This window comes from Columba livia, chromosome 5 (assembly GCF_036013475.1).
Source record: "Columba livia isolate bColLiv1 breed racing homer chromosome 5, bColLiv1.pat.W.v2, whole genome shotgun sequence".
Lineage (NCBI taxonomy): Eukaryota > Metazoa > Chordata > Aves > Columbiformes > Columbidae > Columba > Columba livia.
In genome coordinates, this window is record NC_088606.1 from 1,272,915 (window position 1) to 1,285,290 (window position 12,376).

Genomic DNA, 12,376 nt, shown 5'->3' on the forward strand with positions numbered 1-12,376 from the left:
CTCTTATCAGGTCTTTGTGCTGTGGGATTAAGAGGGGACGCATATATATTACTAATTAGAAGGCATCTGTTTAATCTCAGCAGTTACAAGGAAGGACCTGAAAATTGGCATCCTGACAGTTGGTTCTCTTTGGGGAAGCTGCTGATGCCAATAAAGATCTCCCTGGTAAAAAGGATGAATCACAGGGCGGATCTTGATTGGGTTATAAAGGGATTTCAAGATGTTTTTTGGGTGTTCTGCCGTGGTTTGATACCCGGTGGAGACGCGATCCCCGCTGAGCACGAGGCGCTGCCCGGAGCCGCTGAGCCGGGCGTGCCGCCGCTAGTGCCGCTCGTGTTCCCTGTGGGGTCACCGCCGCGGTCACGGGCTCCTGCGCGGACAGAGGTGCCGAGTGCGCCTGGGGAATCCTGCTAGGCTGCTGCTAAAGAAATCACAGTTTTGCATTGTTGGCGTTTGCTATTTGATATTGGAATACATTCTTAAATACAGGTGGCTATGCTCATAATTTTTAAGGTGCTTTTCTCAGTTTGTTTTTTTACTGCTGATTTATACTTGCTATTTATTTTGACTATGGAAATGTTAGACAAAAATTTTGAGTGATATTAGAGTTCAAAGTGAGTCAGAAAGCGGAGACGGGAACTGCTAACGAATGTACAACCCAGTGGTGGGTCAAGAAGTTCGGCAAAGGAGACAAGAGCCTTGAAGCTGAGGAGCAGAGCGGTGGCCAGCGGGAGGTGACAATGACAGCAGTCATCGAAGCTGAGCCTCTTGCAGCTGCATGAGGAGTTGCCGAAGAACTCAGCGTCAACCATCCTACAGTTGTTCGGCATTTGAAGCAGATTGGAAAGGTGAAAAAGCTCAATAAGCAGGTGCCTCAGGAGCTGCCTGAAAATAAAGAAAATTCTTGGTTTGAAGTGTCATCTTATTCTATGCAACAAGAACAAACCATTTCTCAATCAGATTGGGACACGCAGCAAAAAGTGAATTTCAGAGAACAACCGGCAACAACCAGCTCAGCAGTTGGACCGAGAAGAACCTCCAAAGAGCCCAACTCTCACCAGGAAAGAGTCACGGTTGCTGTTGGCTGCTCTGATGCCAATCCCATCCACTCCAGCTTTCTGGATCCAGGTGAAGATGTTACCCCTGAGCAGCCTGCTCAAAAAGTTGAGGGGATGCCCCGACACCCGCAGCGGCGGCAGCCGGGATTGCTCAGCAGAAAGGGCCCGCGTCTCCGCGCCATCGCTGACCGTGCGCAGCACAACCAGCGCTGCTGAAGCTGAACAGATTGGGCTGCAAAGCTTTGCCTCATCCACCGTATCCGCCTGACCCCTGGCCAACCGACTGCCCTTTCTTCAAGCATCTCGACAGCTTTTTGCAGGGAAAGCGCTTCCACAACCAGCAGGATGCAGAGAATGCTTTCCAAGGGTTTGTTTGAATCCTGAAGCACGGATTTTATCCTACAGGAATAAACAAACTTATAGGAAAAAATGTGTTGATGGTAATGGTTCTTATTTTGATTAATAGAGGTGGGTTTGCACCTGCTTATAATGACTTAAATTGATGGTGGTTTTGCACCAACCTCTCCAATCTAAGGCGTTTCCGGACTGGGCTGGTATGAGCCCTTTTGGCAACCGCTGCAAACACACAAGCCAAGAAGCCTGTGTTGGAGATGGTGCGTGAGGTCCAGCAACCTCAGGGCCAGATCTGCGGCTGATCTGAAATAAACCACCTCACGTGCTGTTTGGCTGAGCAGCTCATGCTTTTCACCTTTTTTCATGGCAATACTGAAGGTTTTATCTTTTTTGGGAGGTCCTTCGAACAGGTGCTGTCAGTGAAGCAATCATGCATATTATATTATGTATAATAAGCATAGAGGCATAAGAATAAACATCTCAAGTCCTCGGGGTGGTTTTCCCTCGCTGCAGTCTGGCCATCGCTCTTCTGCACCCAGGAGAGAATCCCAGATGTTCAGTGTTCCCAAAACACGCTTCCAATGGGAGGAATGGAGCACAGGGAGGGAGCTTGTTTAAAAGTAATTATCTTTCGCTGCATCCTATTGAGCCCAGATAGATTACCGTTGATAATTAGAGAAATGCCTTGCCCTGAGGGTTTCCGCTCTGCATTGCTGTGGTTACTGTGAAGCTCGGTGGAGAAGCTCAGTCTCTGTTGCTCCTCTCCTCGGGAGCTGTTTTGCCGGTAGCTCAGTAGTAACGCTGGTCACATCTACACACCCGCCTGCTGTGTAACTTAGTGCTGGTGCCCTTACTGCACGTCACCTGTGTTTTGTGGAAGGCATACTCCCCCTTTTAGGAGAAATCTAATTGTTTTCTTAATGTTCAAGACTTTTTTGTCATCCAAGTCATCTTTCATTCAGATTTTTGAGGTCTTAATTAATTGTGTGGCTGAAAAAAACCTCTACTGCTTCCTTTTCTGAGGGTGGGGGGCAGAAGCGAATACTCAATATTTCATATGTGTATATATATATGTATATACAGCATGGTTTATTACTGGCTTTAACATGCAGAAATGCAGAATAATCTTCATTAAACCCTTTCCTGCTGCACGTTCCCGATGGGTTTGAGGCACCTCGATGTGCTCGACTCTCCCGTGTGGGCTGATTTGGGGCGGTTGGGTGAGTCTGTTGCAGTGGCTGAGATATGGAACCGGGGTCTGGTGCGGTTTGCAGAGCGCTGGGACACATTCGGTGAATTAACAGGGGCCCGAAGCACCGGGTTTGATTTGATGTCGGTGCTGTCTCTTCTGGATGGTGCCATATCGCTGATGTTCTCAGCCAGCAGCACAAGGGGCGGGAAGAGGGGATGCAAAAGGAGGCTGTGGTTTAGGGATATCAGAAAATTAATCACATTAATGAAGAAATGAAATTAAATGAAATGTTGCTCTGCAAGCACCAACATCATGAAACTGAATAGTGGGGTTTGACTCTAGACTTACCTTTTAATACAAGACAGTGATTGCTACATTGGATAACTGTGATTCCTTAATTGCTTTTTTTTAAAGAGTTTTGTAGAAGCCTCTAGGGATTCAGAATGGAACTTCTGAACCGCTTTTGTCTCGTCTCTTGTTCATTCTGATATGTGACCAAGGGGTGACTTAGTTTGCAGAGCTCATAACGCGTATTTCTTACCCAAATAAGCTGGGTGATTGCACAAATCAGAAATAGCTTGTGCATAAATGAGGTTTGTTGCTCTGTGATTTCCAATGTCCCTTGGAGATTTTCCTGAGCCAGGAGTACAACACTCGTAGCGCTTGAGAGATCTGGATATTGTCTGTTGGATAAGCACCGCATTTATGAGCAGGTGACAACATTACTTTTTTCAATTGACATATCAAAGTGCTGTGAAAAATTTGCTTCCCAAGCCCCTGTTGGTGTCCAGTGGAGAGATCCCGGTCCCGTGGTGCGGAGGCAGAGGGGTCAGGATGTGCAGAGGTGGTTCTGTGGGTGTAAATCCCGCTGTGCTAACCCCGGGGTGACTTGTGTGCGCACCTGCCTGCTCAGTGCAGGAACTCTAGGAATGTCCTTGGCTCGAGCATCGTGTTGTGTGCAGGGACCGTCCTTGTCCGGGACATTTCCCATTGCTCTCTGTCCTTTCCCACCACCAGAATTCAGCTGTACCATTTCTTAATGTTTCCTCCAAGCCCCTGTTGTTTTATCCTAAACTAAACTGGATGTATGTTCCTCTGCGGTCCTGCTCTGCAGCTCTCTACTGCTTCTCTAGCTCTTTAATCATAAAAAATACTGTCATTACAATTCGGAATTTCCAGTAACCCCTTATTTATTTCTCATAGTTGTATTTTCCTAATGGTTCATTGTTCAAATGGACTTTATGTGTAGTAAATGAGATTTATGTGTGTTTACTCCGTGCTATTCTGGCTATGAAAACAACTTCTAAGCAGAGGAATCTAGAAGCGTGGTCTCTCGTTGATGGTGTCACAGTGAAGGTGAAACCAAGGCTGGGACAGTCCGTCCGTGTTCCTCCTGATGGAACGACTCATTATTTCAGTTAAACACGGTGCGTGCGCTCACATCAAGTGGCATCTCACTCCAAAATCAGAACAGCGAGAAGAGGAGCCGGTGTGAAAAGAACCTTCTGGAAGAAGTTGCTTTGGCCCACTGACGGGTTTGGAAAGTGTCCTTTGGGTTGACGGGTTTAGTTCTGTTCAGGCTCACGTGGAATAGCGAGATTGCTGCGTGGACGGTGGTTTAACGTGAAGCTCGGTGTGGGCTTTGGGGGCTGTGGGTCCCTCGCAGCAGCGCTGGCCAGCGATGGGGAGGTGGAATTCATTGTTTGGTGCATGGACTTTGCTCTTGTTTTATGAACAGTGAATTCATTTGCATTCATCTTGTTCCTGCTTATTTAGTAATTTTGTTTGGAATGCGAATGTGTTAGTGAAACTAATTTGTTTTGCTGTGAAAGATTTGCCCTTTAGTCAAGTTTTATTCATGAGTGAAGAGATATCCAGGCAAATAATGCACTGAAAGCTTGAGTGACATGGACTGCGTTAATCAGGGTGCTAACATGTTCATTACAATGTCCTGCAGTAGGTGCACACGATGAAATGATAAAAAGAGAAGAAGGAAGTGGGTCTGGTTTTATATCCCCTTCTCAGAAGACTTTCTAGACGGAACGATGGCAATGCTTGTGATCTTTTGAGCATACGGTCAAACCATTTGGATTTACATCCTTCTCTTTGGGAAGGAAGGATGGAGCGGGTGCACCAGCTCATGGATGTGGTGCTTTGCTCTTTTTGCACAATCAACAACCAGGTGCTGGTCTGGTTCTGGAGCTGCTGGAAAGAACATCCACATGAGCTGGGAAGGTGATATTAATCCCGTTGGGATTTTCTCACCATGCTGTCAGCAAAGCTCTGTTAGTCTTGTGAGGAGATGAGTTGTTTTGACGGTGGCACCACTCCTGTAAGGGAGGATCTGCCCTCGAAGGTGCAGGTGTCGTTTCTGCACAATTGTTTTTGACTGCTAGAGTTGGTTCTTGGAGGAGAGATGTGTGGAAGCAGCACAACCGCTTAGCTGAGTAACACATGAAATAAATCCGTGTCTCTGGCGCACCTGGGGGGAGCCCATGGGAGGGTTAGGGCGGCACAGGCTTGTCTGCCATTCTGTCCTGGTTTGTTACAAACAGGTTTCTCTTGTAGTGAATGTGCCTGTCAGCTCAAGCTTCAGATCAGCTGCATGTTCCTGAAAGCCAGATCCATGTTTGGGTAGCCATAGCAATGGAATGCGAGGTCACTGATAAGCATGGATGGACATCTCGGGAGAGGGGCAACGAGAAACTGGTGACCAAAAACTGACCAACCGAGTATAACATCCCATTCACGTGATACTTCATATCAAAGTGGGAGATCACCAGGATCTCGTCCCTTTTCCTTATGGCGACATTAGCAGAGGACCTTGCGAGTCGTCCCTGCGAACCGAGGCCAGTGACAGACTGAATCCAGCTCCGGTTGGCTGCAGAGTCCAGTCCAGGACTTCGGCTGCCGGCTCTGCAGTTGCCGGCACTTTCCAGATTGGTTTGGTACAGTTTGTATTATTTTCTCTATTTGATCAGCAGCATTAGTAAAACATTTTGAATTTTCCCAGCACTCTTCTCTCTGTCCTTCTTTCCCTCCAATCGCCTGGCCTGAGTGGGAAGGGGGAGAGGGGGCTAACAATACACCTGCCAGGGCTTTATTGTCACCCCGCAATCTAAACCCTCTACACATGGGGTGAGAGGCCAGGGTTGGTGAAAATCTGCAACAGGTCCAGCCCCGTCTCACCTGGGGGAGTTGTCAGGTGTTGTCCCGGGGCTGCACAGGGCTGACTTTGCTGGAGTTGTCCCAAGAGCTGTGCAGAAGCCTGTACAGCTGTAGCGGGTGAGGCTGGGCTGGCGGGAGCACTGTGCGGCTGTAGCGGGTGAGGCTGGGCTGGCAGGCACGCTGTGCGGCTGTAGCGGGTGAGGCTGGCAGGCACGCTGTGCGGCTGTAGCGGGTGAGGCTGGCAGGCACGCTGTGCGGCTGTAGCGGGTGAGGCTGGCAGGCACGCTGTGCGGCTGTAGCGGGTGAGGCTGGCAGGCACGCTGTGCGGCTGTAGCGGGTGAGGCGGGGCTGGCAGGCACGCTGTGCGGCTGTAGCGGGTGAGGCTGGCAGGCACGCTGTGCGGCTGTAGCGGGTGAGGCTGGCAGGCACGCTGTGCGGCTGTAGCGGGTGAGGCTGGCAGGCACGCTGTGCGGCTGTAGCGGGTGAGGCGGGGCTGGCAGGCACGCTGTGCGGCTGTAGCGGGTGAGGCTGGCAGGCACGCTGTGCAGCTCAGCCCGTGTTCTGTTGCTCTGCTGGGGTTCTGGGTTTTAAGCATTTCGGAGGAGTTTTCCCCTCTCGGAGCAGCCAGCTGTCTCTGTCCTTACGTGCGCTCTCCTTCGCTCGCCTGCAGCTCCCGTTGCGCCTGGACGTGTTTGTCACGTTCCGTCTGTGAGCTCTGCCGCTGATTTAGCCATGCTGCTCAGAGCCATGTGCTTGGGCTTTTCTTCCTCTAGGGCTTTTATTTTTGTTCCTGTTTATTCTCCCTCCTGGCGTATCAATATCACTTGTTGCAGTGCCAGGTCCTCCTTCCTTAGTAACCACTCACATCCTTGGCACTGTTATTTCACTGAAGAACCTGCTCTTTCATGAGGGTCCCTTGTTAGACTCCTGTTTGCCCGGGTTTACTCTCTAGTTGGAGAAGTGACCAGCAACGCAGCCTTAGCACTGAGGTCGCTTTTCCCGGGTGGTTGTGCTTCTTGGCATTACCTGCAGGGTGTGCGTCGCCTCACTGGTTGTGGATCATCCCAGAGAACAAACGTGACCTCTAGAGGAGTGCTCTGGTAGCTGTGAATACATGACGGATAAGCTGAAGAGCTATAAAACCTGTAAATACGCTTTGTTTGAGGACATCTGCTCAGCAAACGGGGTTAGGAGAGAGTGCCTCGGCACACGTGCTGGAGCACGCCTGCTTTTATAACTGGGTTTGTGGCATGCAGCTGGGGTCAGGCTTGTGTCAGGCGCTGTGCAACAGCACCGGGAGGCGAGCGGTGCTCTCGGCTTCCCGCACTCCCCATACAACGGGCTTCGGCTGCTTTAATCAATGAAATGTTGCTGTTCCATCCCTTGCTCCCCCCGGACTCCCGGCCAGACACTTTTGGTCTCATCGGCTCGTGTCGGTCACAGTTGGTGCCAATCGGAAACTCGGGTTTGGAGCGGAAAGATTGGTGAGCAGGTGGGGGGAAAACCCCGTGATTCAGTGTATGAGGTGATGCCCCTCTGCTGTCTGACCTGCAAGCGGCGACACAGCTTGTCACTTCTTACAGAAGAAGCAAAAACACTTAAAACTTAAAATGGCTTTTGTTGAGTCCGCTAATTAAAATTCCCAAGGCCTGTTCATTGCTGTGATAGAAAAGTACCCGGTGCATGTTCTGATCCAGTTTTGTTGGTGTGTTGAGATGCTATTAATGGTCTAAATGTCTGCAGCTACAGTATTAAGCTGCTAACATGCTAATTTGGCCAAGCACATTTATAAAAGTTTAAAACCAAATTAATGCTGTTGTGCAAACATTATCAATATACTTGTTTTAAACTCTAAAAGGAGCTACTTCATAGCTTGTTTTAAAGAGATATGTTTGAATGATGTATAAAACAGTTTCCTTGGTCTTTGTGACATTTTGCCAAAGTAAGGTTTAAGAATCCCAGAGTGTCAGGGGTTGGAGGGACCTGGAAAGCTCATCCAGTGCAATCCCCCCATGGAGCAGGAACACCCAGACGAGGTTGCACAGGAAGGTGTCCAGGCGGGTTGGAATGTCTGCAGAAGAAAAGTCTTTATAATATTTTGCTGCTTATAGATTATTTTGTACAACCGTTCAAAGTTGGATTTTGTCATAGAGGGTCCCACTCTCTCGGCTGTAGAGGCACAAATAGCGGAGCTGTGGATCAGCCGCTGAGTGCCAAGTGTTTCCTTTCAGAGCTCACTGGGCCAGGCCTCACAGAATCCACGGTGGTTTCTCGGGTGGGAGGATGTGCTGTGTGGGTGCGGGTGGGCAGAGCAGCCCCTCCGGAGAGCAGGGAGCACGGGGAGGCGCTGGTGCCCACGAGATGGCAGGAGCCGCCTTTGCTGCGCGTGTGCTGGAACCCGCTCACTCAGCGTGCTCACCGTGTTCAGCGCTTGAATGCGACCCCCCGGCCGTGGTTCTGGGAGACAGCGCTTGAATGCGACCCCCCAGCCGTGGTTCTGGGAGACAGTGTTTGAATGCAACCCCCCAGCCGTGGTTCTGAGAGACAGCGCTTGAATGTGACCCCCCGGCCGTGGTTCTGAGACAGCGTTTGAATGTGACCCCCCGGCCGTGGTTCTGGGAGACAGCGCTTGAATGTGACCCCCCGGCCGTGGTTCTGGGAGACAGCGCTTGAATGTGACCCCCCGGCCATGGTTCTGAGACAGCAGCAGAGCCCGGGTCCATGGAGATGCCGTGTGGCGCGCAGCTGCGCTCGTCCTGCATCCCAGGAGCTCCATGTCCTCGTGCTCCGCTGTTGCTCATGTGCATTCTCGCACATCCCGGGGCAAGAGGAGGATTTTGCTCGTGCAGTCTGAATTTTGCAATTGTGCAGACCGTGGAGTTTACTTTCCCAGTTATTTTCTACCTTTTGAGAATGGTATCTGATCCAATCAAGAAACCAGCCACAATCCTGACTCAGTTGTTCTGATAACTGTCAGCTCAGTGTTAATATTTTGTGCTTTACCTGAAATTGTTTAATGTTAGTTCCCAGCCACTTCCCTTCTCAGCTGGAATGAAGAGCAGCCTAATGATGGAAACTTGCCACCTGTGTAAGTGGTGAGAAGGTCACATCCTTTCGCTCGGTGAGCTGAAGTATGAAAAGTCGCCCTTGTCTCCCCACGCAAGGCGGGTTTCCCAGATCTCAGCTCTTCCTGTCCCTTCGGCAGGGGCCACTTGGAGATGGAACCCGGGGTGTCCGGCCCCTTTGTGAGGATGGTCCCGGTGGGGTCCGCAGGGCAGTGCTGGTCCCCCCGTCTCAGTTCTCCTGCCTGTCCCATCACACACCTGAGCAAACCTTTCAGCATCCTCCCTCGGGCTGTGCCGTAACCCTTCCTTAGGGACAGGCACCATGAAGGACTCCTGAACTGTTGCCGTCAGCCCTGTCCCGCTCCTGTCATAAGCTGAGCTCAACTTTAAACTAGCTGCTCATTTTTGCTCTTGTATTCCTCAATATTCCTTCTCTAGCAATTATGTGTTTCTTGTGTCAGTGTAAATGTATTTCTAGATAACTTATAACTCCTGGGTTTTGTGCTGGACTTGCCAAATTCTCTCCTGTTGCTTATTTTCTGCACGGGGCATCTGGAGAGCAGCCACAGGTTGAGCTGGGAGTGCTAAACCACGGCACCTGCTGCTGCTTCTGCACCCGCTTGTGTCTGAGCTTGTGCTTTTTGGTCAGAGCTGGTCCCGCTGCTTCTGGACCCGCTTGTGTCTGAGCTTGTGCTTTTTGGTCAGAGCTGGTCCCGCTGCTCCTGCACCCGCTTGTGTCTGAGCTTGTGCTTTTTGATCAGAGCTGGACCCGCTTCGGGAGCGCTAACAATTGCATGTCCTTACTGGGAGCATCTTTCTCTGTGTGTTCTCAAATTTCCAGTTTGGTTAATAATAATTGCAACTCTGACATAAGGTGTTTTTATGAGGCATTTGGCTTATTCAGGCCTAGTTTTTGTAAAATCCAATCGATTTCACAATGACATGCGTGGTTAAACAGGGACTGCTGGGTATGCTCAAGTGGAAGAGGAGAGTTTCTAGATCATGGAAGGAGGGGCTGGCCACTTGGGGACAATATAAGGCTGTTGTCAGAGGGTGTAGGGAGGCAACTAGGAAAGCTAAGGCCTCCTTAGAATTAAACCTGGTGAGGGGGGTCAAGGACAACAGGAAGAGCTTTTTCCAATACGTGGCAGATAAAACTAACAGCAGAGGCAATGTAGGCCCACTGATGAACGAGGTGGGTGCCCTGGTGACAGAAGACACAGAGAAGGCAGAGGTACTGAATGCCTTCTTTGTCTCTGTCTGCTCTGCCGGGGCTGTCCTGAGGATCCCGCACCGCTGAGGCCCAGAGGAAGGCAGGACAGTGGAGGAGTTTGCCTTCATTGATGAGGACTGGGTTAGAGAGCAGTTAGGCAATCTGGACATCCATAAATCCATGGGTCCGGACGGGATGCACCCGCGGGTGCTGAGGGAGCTGGCTGAGGTCATTGCTGGACCGCTCTCCATCATCTTTGCCAAGTCTTGGGAAACGGGAGAGGTGCCTGAGGACTGGAGGAAGGCAAATGTCACTGCAGTCTTCAGAAAGGGCAAGAAGGAGGACCCGGGTAACTACAGACCAGTCAGCCTCACCTCCACCCCTGGGAAACTGATGGAATGACTTCTCCTTGGTGCCATCTCAAGGCATATAAGTTGTGGAGTCTCCTCTGCAGACATTCCAACCCGCCTGGACACCCTCCTGTGTAACCTCATCTGGGTGTTCCTGCTCCATGGGGGGATTGCACTGCATGAGCTTTCCAGGGCCCTTCCAACCCCTGACATCCTGTGATTCTGTGACCTGTTAGTCTGAACCGCACCGCTGTCAGCCCGCTTGTTTCCTGCGCTGGTCCGGATCGTGAACCGCTCTGGAGCTCTTGGGGTGTCTGAGTTCCCCTTGCAACCCCCGTCCTTCCCCGAGGATGCCCAGGTGTGAATGACACCCCGTTGTGTAATTAGCCAAGGAACTTTGGAAAACTGCTCACAAGAAATGGCTTTAAAGCTTCTTGAACATTGTCTGCGACTGGCTTTGGTTGTGGTTGTTTAGTAATCGGCTTCGTTAAACAGTCTTCATTGAATCTCAAATATTTTTGTTATTACAGTAAGAAGAGAATCCCCCACTCGGTCTCTTTGCAAGCACAGGCTTGTTGGATGCTTTCTCTAACACTAAGAGCTGTGGTATACATTGCCAATAATGTATATAAGCTATTACAGTAATTTCTCTCCTTACGGTTCTTTTAAAACATCCTTGTTGTCCTTTATCTCGTTGCTGAGGGTTTCTTTATTTTCCCTTACATCTGTAACTTTCATTATTTTTTGTGTGTATTTCATAAGTAATTTCCATTGGTTGCAAGGAAATGTCTGGTTTTTATTTAGGAGAGACAGGTTTATGGTACCCGTTACTGGGAGACAGCGATCATAGAGTTTGACACCATTTCCCTGACAGGTGAGATGGGTTCGCAATGCCATAACCTGAGCCAGGTTTTACAGAAGTAACGCAGGAGTTTAACGTTTCCTGTGCCTCATAGCTGCGGTTTTCCTACAGAAACTGGATTGGGCAGTGACGTTACTTTCCTAGCACTGTGTTATTTGTATCGCGGTTCGGTTCCGTTCGTACAAATCGCCTCAGGAGTACAGGAGTAAAAGATCTGTCAAAGCTTTTGTGTCTGAAGAAGCCCCTGAGCCGGGAGAGCACAAATGAGGACAATGTTTTGGGCAGTGTCCCCTGCGTGTTTCCTGGTTTTCTTTTCTCCAAGACACGTGCTCAGGCCAGGGTGCTCAGCTCCACAGACCTTCGATTCTCGTGGTCCTTTGCAGCAAAGGTGATTTGGCCTTAGTGATGAGCAAAGACCAGTATGTGCATTCCTCTCTTTTGATAAGGTAAATAGATCAACTCCTGAAGTCTCTTACTCTAAGGCCAACTTCCATATTCTTCCATGATTCTCCTGGCTCTTTGATGAACCCTCTTTGGTTGATCAGCCTTTTCCCACAGCTGTGAAAGCCCTGTGGGACTTGCTATTGCATCAGCGGCAGCCTCAGAGCCGCGTTGGGCACCTCATCGCTCTGTACCCGCATTGCTCGTGGGCAGGGACATGCCAATGGGGTTTGGAGAGGCACAGAGTGTCGGGGGTTGGCAGGGCCCTGGAAAGCTCATCCAGTGCAATCCCCCCCGGAGCAGGAACACCCAGATGAGGTTACACAGGAAGGTGTCCAGGCGGGTTGGAATGTCTGCAGAGAAGGAGACTCCACAACCCCCTGGGCAGCCTGGGCCAGGCTCTGCCACCCTCACCACAAACAAGTTTCTTCTCCTCTTTAAGTGGAACCTCCTGTGTTCCAGTTTGCACCCATTGCCCCTTGTCCTGTCACTGGTTGTCACCCAGAAGAGCCTGGCTCCATCCTCCTGACACTCCCCCTTTCCATATTGATCCCCATGAATGAGTCCCCCCTCAGTCTCCTCTTGTCCAGCTCCAGAGCCCCAGCTCCCTCAGCCTTTCCTCACACGGGAGATGCTCCACTCCCTCCAGCATCTTGGTGGCTGCGCTGGACTC